We start from the raw sequence: 9,441 nt of genomic DNA on the forward strand, positions 1-9,441 counted from the left end.
ACGGCCCGATAGTATAGCAAGGCAGACTGACAAGAATGTAGGGCCAATGATGATAAACTAGCATCCTATACTAAGCATTTAGGATTGCAGGTAAGGTATCAACAGATGTAGCGACAATGTCAGGCTATGCATCAGAATAGGATTAACGAAAGCAGTAACATGCTACACTACTCTAATGCAAGCAGTATAGAGGAGAATAGGCGATATCTGGTGATCAAGGGGGGGGCTTGCCTGGTTGCTCTGGCAAGAGAGAGGGGTCGTCAACAACGTAGTCGATCGGGGCACCCAGCAGCGGCGCCGGTCTCGGTGTCTACCGGAAAGAAGTAACGGAGGGGGAACACAATAAATAACAGAGCAATCAAAGCATCACAAAGCGTAACATGGCAATACGCGGTGCTAGAGGTGACCTAACACAGTAGGAGGTGATACCGGTGAAGGGGGGAAACATCCGGGAAAGTATCCCCGGTGTTTCGCGTTTTCGGGCAAAGGAGCCGGAGGGGGGAAAGTTGCGAGTTTGATAGGTTAGGGGTGTGTGGCGGACGAACGGGTTGCGTATCCAGAATCGTCTCGTCGTTCTGAGCAACTTTCATGTTGAAAATATTTTAATCCGAGTTACGGATTAAAAGATATGATTTTCTAAAGATTTCATTAATTTCTGGAATTTAATTAATTATTTAATTAATTCGAAAAATGGATTTATGACGTCAGCATGATGTCATGCTGACGTCAGCAGACAACAGAGTTGACTTGGTCAACCTGACATGTGGGTCCAGGGGGGACCCACCTGTCATCCTCTAATTAGGTTAATTAGGGTTTAGGTTAATCTAATTACAGTTTAATTAAACTTAACTAGTTAATTAAATTAATTAAACCGGATTAATTAACTTAATTAATTCATTAGTTAATTAATTAATTAACAATTAATTCATTGGTTAATTAATTAATTAATAATTAATTTTATTAATCACTTTTATTTTTATTTAATAATTTTATTTTTAATTCTCTTTTTTTTAAACCGTTCTGGGGTGTGGGCCCCGTTGTCATAGGGCCACTAGGCCTTAGCGGACACGGGCACACGGGCGCCGGCAGTGCGCTTACGGGCGCACCCATCCAGGGCCGAGCCCGATCGGGGAGGCGAGGCGAGGCCACCGGGGCACGGTGGTGTTTGGCCAGTGTGGACGACGGCCATCGGGGGTGGATCCGGGCGGCGCCGCATGGGGGAAGCGGGACGGCGGGCGACGGCGGCCACGGCACGCAGTGCGCGGCCACGGGGAGCAGGGGACGGGGCGGAGCGCCGACGAGGGAGCGACCAAGTGGCTAACGAGGCGCTCCAAGGGGCGACAGAGGGTGACCGGAGGCGGGCTTCAGAGGCGAAGTAGCATCGGGGCCAGGCCTGCAGCAGGCGAGGCGAGCCTGGCGGGTGCAGGCGGTGGTCGCGGGGCACGGCCCGGACGCGTTGTAGGAGGGAGAGGAGGTCGGGGTGCGGTGAGCACGGTCGCGGGCGCGACCAGGGGCGAGCCCGGGCGCGGCCAACGATGCGGCCGGCGGGCGCGAGGGCCACTGTGAGCACGAGGGCGAGGGAGAGGGTAGGAGAGGGGGAGGCCCGGGGCCTCACCGGGGTACGCAGGGTCAAGGGCAGCGGTGCTCGAGGTGGGGGACGGGGACGACGTGCGTAGAGGAAGCAGGTCGGTGATGGCGTCCGGCGAGGTAGCTTCGGCGAGGTGTTCCTCCAGGTGACGGTGACGGCGACGCGACGTCGAGCTTGGGGACCGTGGTCGAGGACGAGTGACTGAGAAGGGGAGGCGGCACCGACGACGGTGGGTGACGGGGTGGCTCCAGCGGGGATACCGGGCGGCGTCGCCGGACGCCCCCGATCCGATCTGGATCGGGGAGGGGGCAGAGGGGGAGTGGAGCGAGTGTGGGGAAGAGGGCGACTGGGAGAGGGGTTAGGGTTTCGGGGTGAGGGGGCCATATAGGCCAGGGGTAATGGGCTGGCCGGCTAGCTGACTAGCTGGGCCGGTTGGCCTAGTGGGGGGGGGGGCTCCCTTCTCTTCTGCTTTGTTTTGTTTTTTTACTTTTTATTTACTTTACCTTTTCTGTTTTAGTTTTGTTTCCTATTATTTTAGTTTTAGTAAAATATACACATAGTATCTAAATTAGTATTTCAACTTAGTCCATAGCCACAAGAAGTCTAGTCCTCAAATAAATTAGTTTGACATTTTATTTATTACAAAAGGTATTTAAATAATTGTTTTTGCTGTTGTTTTATTCATGTTATAGTATTTAAACATTTTATAAAGGTGTGGCTTCTCCACCATAATTACCTATGTATTATTTGGTTCACTTCGAACATTTAAATTTTAATATTTGAAAACTTTTATTGTTTGCTTGATTTTGAATTTTAAATTCGAACTAGGTTCCGAACTAACGCGAGTTTATCCACAGTAACCGAGGTGACGTGGCATCATCAGCGGGGATTACTGTAGCTTAATTACCCGGGCGTCACAATTCTCCTCCACTACAAGAAATCTCGTCCCGAGATTTAAGAGGGGAGTAAGGGGGGAAGGTCTGGTAACGAATATAGCGGGTCTTCTCATCCTGGCTTGCTCTTCTCGAAGAGGTCAACCCAATATATTGATGCCTTCATACTTCTGCTTCAGGTCAAAATGATGAAGTCGTCATCCTTTCTTCGGGATCTTCAACGTACTTACGAATAGGTAAGGGGCAGCTCGGCTAAGACAGAATGCTTATGAGGGAAACAATCTGGGGTTAACCCATGAATGAGCATAAGAGTACATCTCGAATTGAACCAATAAAATATGTCGATAGTAAGGTACGAAGGCTCAATAAGAGGTTCCAAGCGTATAGATAGTTGCTCGAAGTCTGAACCGGAGTGAGAAAGGGGTTCAGAGCAATGAGAGTAAGTATTGCGTCTGATACCAGAATAGAGCATTAGGAAGGTGACCCGTGAATTACATACGAAGTCAAGCGTGGGGAATAACTTTGGAAACCGGGGGTTTACAGGAGAGTCAGGTTTTGATCCTGTGGAACTGTGGGTTATGGGCCCACCATGTGGTTTAAAAGTAAGAAGGGTGATGACGTCTTGCACGATCATGTAAGTAAGGCATGTCAGAGGATAGCCCGTCGGTTATGTCGGCAACAACATCGGTACCAAGGGCGAGGGACGAAGAGAACCAATTCCTGCTCGTTGAATGAGGCGGACCAATAGGCAAAGTTCTCGTCCATCGATGACTACCGGAATGTCATCAACAATAGTAACAGGGTTACACCAGGCAAGATGGTACACCGACGTGTTTACATAAGCAGGGATATTACTGCTTATATTATATAGATCACAAGAAGGTTTAAACAAACCAATGGAAAGGAAAAGTGATTATTATGTTTAAACAGAACAATGGAAAGGAAAATGTGTTTAAACACATCTTTCAGGGGGAAATCCTCCCCAAGGACAAGCAGAGCAAGATATCCATGACATGATATAAAGTAGAAAACCATTTAGGTAAGGGGGAAGGAATCTCATGATATTACCCATACAACGGTTTTAGGATAAGTGATAAATAAAATTTAGCATCGTGCTTCAAATGTTCCTGTTGAAAATCGGAGTACCATTGACATGCTTCGAGATAGCATTGACATGGTCTTCAGGTGAAGACCAGACTTTGGAAACACGAAGGATCCATCAGGAATAACTTGTAGAATAAGTCTTACAATTTCCTCATGGACGAATGGATAACCTTGCTGAAAAGGTATCTATAAAGATAGGTCCTCCAGCCGGGGGGGGGGGGTGCTAGGCATGACATCAAGTTACCGGGTCATCAAAGGATCAACATCATAACTCTTGGAAAGTTGTCCCATCCATCATATCCGACCGAGATTCATATCCAATTGGTGTCATGATACCTCAGACTCAGGGGGTCCGAGAGGAAAAGGTGCAACACAAATCGACGAAATGACATTGCAAGATTCTCGAGAAATGAACTATGGGAGCGGGTTTCTGAAGCAATAGTTCATCATTAAACCAAGGAGGGGATGAGAAGATGGCTGATGGGCTCAACGACAATTCATCGAGAATTCCAAACGGATGGATTTCCACGATAATGTGAACAAGAAGATGACATTTGTTAGATCAAATGATATAATGGGACATGCTCGAGGAAAACATACATAATTAAACATTGGTTGAAAGGTGCACCCGAAATATGGGTTGGGTTGCACGGCCAATGTTAGAATGGTGATTCAATTATCGGAAGACTTAGAATGAACTATCGCCCATTCACTTCAAAGCAATAGGGTTGCTAGAAGGAAAGAATCCAAACAACACCGTTCACTTGTTGGAATTAACACGGGGACCAAGAAAGAATGGTGATGGTGAGAAGTATTTCTATGTCAAAAGTTCTCAAGAGGTGGAACAAATCTCAGAACATTCTTGGTAATACTCCAAGGTAAAGAAGAACAATTGCTGGATAGCAAGGAACTCAAGGTATAACACCAAACACGAACAAGCTTGTGTTCGTGGGAAGGCAATAAAGGTCGATGATAACGCAGATCATCAAGGGCAAGGATGGTATTTCTCATCATGAATTCAATTGATATCCTGGATGAGCTCAGAATGTTGATGATCACGACACCTTTGTCGCGAGAGTTCATGAAGATGTAATCGATCGGCGACGACATCAAGTCAAAGTAATGATGAAGTGAAAGGTTATTGGAACCAAGGGTACGACTCAACTCGAAACCAAGCTTGTTGTTCAAGGCGAAATGGTATGACGATGAGGATCGATGTAAGGTTAGTTCATCGTCGAAAATTGTGCTCCGAGAAGAAGGACCCGGTAGCACAGTTAAAATTTAGTATGATAATGATATAGCCGATCAGGCTAGGAATGATGTGATCGGGTACAAACTCGTACTGATAGAAGCTTACCGAAGAGTTGTTGAACCGTAGTGCGGACTCGGTTCAGTTATTGGTGTCTTTGAGTGTTTAATAACTCAGAGCCCGTGAAAAATTGGATTCAGTGGGAATGTAGCACTTGATGAAGAACTCGTTAGAAGATATGCAGTTCCATGATAATCTCGAGATACCAGGGGGGTAATACTCGACGGCAGATCAAGTAGAGGTTGGACCGGGGTATTGCTCTACAGAAGACAAGTGCTAAAACTTGCACGAGAAATGGTATTCAAAAGAGAACATGGTCGGAACCACGATTGCAAAAGGCCAGATCCCTGATATAAGATGAACTTATACCAAAGGAATAACTAATTTAAGAGAAGCTTTAACGACAAGATCTACATCGTGTCCATGGGCATGAACACAAGTTCAAGGTCGACTCCCACTTCTTCAATGTATAACCTCCCATTCACTTCTCGCTTTGATAGAGGCATTAGTGTTGAAAGTGTTACCTGGTGTAATACCAGATGAGTATGACTCGTGAAAACTTTCGAGTTCACACATATTAAGGAAGGCATGCGTTCAACCCGTCAGGGTATCGTGGAAACATATACCACAAGCTTCAATAGTAAATATCACAAACTTGAAAGTAGAGCAAGGTTGAGAAAGTAGATGATACAATTTACCAAAGGCATTATGTATCCAAGGGAAGGCTCACAAGGTTATTGAATATGAAGGACAATGTCGGATAAAATCCATTAAAGGATCTGTCGGTCCATAACAGAGCTGATGTGAGCATCGGCACACAATCAGAGGAAGTAACAATGCAAGGGCATTGGATTATAGAAACAACTGACTAATCCAGAGCTCAAATGCAAAGGAATTATGATTTCCAAATTAAGGGAACATAATCAATGCTCTGATTAGGGATGGATAAGTTGAATAGCCTTAGGGTACAATCAACAACAATTGGATTGGTCGAGAACCAATTCCAGTTAAAAGAATGGAAGCTCAGCCGGAAAAGTAATTTATAAGGATCAATGATGATTGCGTGTATTCGCAGCATATTGAGTCAACAGACTCAAAATGATAATGACAAGGAATGTCAATAAGATTTCTATACTTATGGGATTAATCATAATGAAAGCAAACAAGAAATTCCAGAGCAATAGGTTGCTGAGGATTTTCGGAATATCGGGTGGTATTTCGAAGACTTTTGTGTAACACATGAACAACTGGGGGATGAGCGGATACTCGATAAGTGCGAGAATTAACCGTAGGGGTATTCAAGTGACAAAGAACAACAAGGCAGTAAGCTCAAGGGATTATCGAAACAACGACGAGTTTTTCAGGGTATCTTGTAATAACAAGACCACTGGGGATGAATGTAAGAATAACAAATGCAAGTAGTTATCCATATGGGTTTGCGGTGGAAGGTGAATTGCAAACGCGATGAACACAAGTTCTCGGGTTAACAGTGGAGAGTATCTTCAGGGTCTTCTGGTGCAGCAGACGATCATTAGTAATAAGGGGTTCTCCGGGTGAAAGTGATAACGATATCCTAATGTTAGATTTAATAAACTTCATTTAACCCGAATAGAGGAGAGATCAGAGTCCCAGAGTAAAGGTCGAGGAGTAAAAGATCCTACTACCACCCGATGGCGACGTGGGCCCGTAAGGCACACAGCCAAGTTAGTAAAAGTTTTTGCAATGTCTAGACTCGACTTCGGCCAAGGAGTGTGGAAGGGGGATTCCTACAGGCAGTCGGCTCTGATACCAACTTATAACGCCCCCGATTCAATCGTACACTAATCATCCACGCAAATGTGTACGATCAAGATCAGGGACTCACGGGAAGATATCACAACACAACTCTACAAATAAAATAAGTCATACAAGCATCATAATACAAGCCAGGGGCCTCGAGGGCTCGAATACAAGTGCTCGATCATAGACGAGTCAGCGGAAGCAACAATATCTGAGTACAGACATAAGTTAAACAAGTTTGCCTTAAGAAGGCTAGCACAAACTGGGATACAGATCGAAAGAGGCGCAGGCCTCCTGCCTGGGATCCTCCTAACTACTCCTGGTCGTCGTCAGCGGCCTGCACGTAGTAGTAGGCACCTCCAGTGTAGTAGGAATCATCATCGACGGTGGCGTCTGGCTCCAGGGCTCCAGCATCTGGTTGCGACAACCAGGTAGAAGGGAAAGGGGAAAAGAGGGAGAAAAGCAACCGTGAGTACTCATCCAAAGTACTCGCAAGCAAGGAGCTACACTACATATGCATGGGTATATGTGTAAAAGGCCATATCGGTGGACTGAACTGCAGAATGCCAGAATAAAAGGGGGATAGCTAATCCTGTCGAAGGCTACGCTTCTCGCAGCCACCGTCTTGCAACAAGTAGAAGAGAGTAGATTGAAGTCCTCCAAGTAGCATCTCCAAGTAGCATCTCCAAGTAGCATCGCATAGCATAAACCTACCCGGCGATCCTCTCCTCGTCGCCCTGTAGAAAAGCGATCACCGGGTTGTCTGTGGAACTTGGAAGGGTGTGTTTTATTAAGTATCCGGTTCTAGTTGTCATAAGGTCAAGGTACAACTCCAAGTCATCCTGTTACCGAAGATCACGGCTATTCGAATAGATTAACTTCCCTGCAGGGGTGCACCAACTTACCCAACACGCTTGATCCCATTTGGCCGGACACACTTTCCTGGGTCATGCCCGGCCTCGGAAGATCAACACGTCGCAGCCCCACCTAGGCAAAACAGAGAGGCCAGCACGCCGGTCTAAACCTAAGCGCACAGGGGTCTGGGCCCATCGCCCATAGCACACCTGCACGTTGCGAGGGCGGCCGAAAGCAGACCTAGCCTAGTGGCGTTCCAGTCCAATTCGGTGCGCGCCGCTCCGTCGCTGACGTCTGAAGTGCTTCGGCTGATACCACGACGTCGGGATACCCATAACTACTCCCACGTAGATGGTTAGTGCGTATAGGCTCGTAGCCGACTCAGATCAAATACCAAGATCTCGTTAAGCGTGTTAAGTATCCGCGAACGCCGAACAGGGCCAGGCCCACCTGTCTCCTAGGTGGTCTCAACCTGCCCTGTCGCTCCGCCACAAAGTAACAGTCGAGGGCCGTCGGGAACCCAGGCCCACCTCTACCGGGATGGAGCCACCTGTCCTTTCAGCCCCCCTCGTCAGAATCACTTGCGGGTACTCAATGAGCTGACCCGACTTTAGTCACCATCTGTATAGTATGTATGTATGTATAGTATATACCCGTGATCACCTCCCAAGTGATCACGGCCCGATAGTATAGCAAGGCAGACTGACAAGAATGTAGGGCCAATGATGATAAACTAGCATCCTATACTAAGCATTTAGGATTGCAGGTAAGGTATCAACAGATGTAGCGACAATGTCAGGCTATGCATCAGAATAGGATTAACGAAAGCAGTAACATGCTACACTACTCTAATGCAAGCAGTATAGAGGAGAATAGGCGATATCTGGTGATCAAGGGGGGGGCTTGCCTGGTTGCTCTGGCAAGAGAGAGGGGTCGTCAACAACGTAGTCGATCGGGGCACCCAGCAGCGGCGTCGGTCTCGGTGTCTACCGGAAAGAAGTAACGGAGGGGGAACACAATAAATAACAGAGCAATCAAAGCATCACAAAGCGTAACATGGCAATACGCGGTGCTAGAGGTGACCTAACACAGTAGGAGGTGATACCGGTGAAGGGGGGAAACATCCGGGAAAGTATCCCCGGTGTTTCGCGTTTTCGGGCAAAGGAGCCGGAGGGGGGAAAGTTGTGAGTTTGATAGGTTAGGGGTGTGTGGCGGACGAACGGGCTGCGTATCCAGAATCGTCTCGTCGTTCTGAGCAACTTTCATGTTGAAAATATTTTAATCCGAGTTACGGATTAAAAGATATGATTTTCTAAAGATTTCATTAATTTCTGGAATTTAATTAATTATTTAATTAATTCGAAAAATGGATTTATGACGTCAGCATGATGTCATGCTGACGTCAGCAGTCAACAGAGTTGACTTGGTCAACCTGACATGTGGGTCCAGGGGGGACCCACCTGTCATCCTCTAATTAGGTTAATTAGGGTTTAGGTTAATCTAATTACAGTTTAATTAAACTTAACTAGTTAATTAAATTAATTAAACTGGATTAATTAACTTAATTAATTCATTAGTTAATTAATTAATTAACAATTAATTCATTGGTTAATTAATTAATTAATAATTAATTTTATTAATCACTTTTATTTTTATTTAATAATTTTATTTTTAATTCTCTTTTTTTTTAAACCGTTCTGGGGTGTGGGCCCCGTTGTCATAGGGCCACTAGGCCTTACCGGACACGGGCACACGGGCGCCGGCAGTGCGCTTACGGGCGCACCCGTCCAGGGCCGAGCCCGATCGGGGAGGCGAGGCGAGGCCACCGGGGCACGGTGGTGTTTGGCCAGTGTGGACGACGGCCATCATGGGTGGATCCGGGCGGCGCCGCATGGGGGAAGCGGGACGGCGAG

This window comes from Triticum dicoccoides, chromosome 1B (genome assembly GCF_002162155.2).
Source record: "Triticum dicoccoides isolate Atlit2015 ecotype Zavitan chromosome 1B, WEW_v2.0, whole genome shotgun sequence".
Lineage (NCBI taxonomy): Eukaryota > Viridiplantae > Streptophyta > Magnoliopsida > Poales > Poaceae > Triticum > Triticum dicoccoides.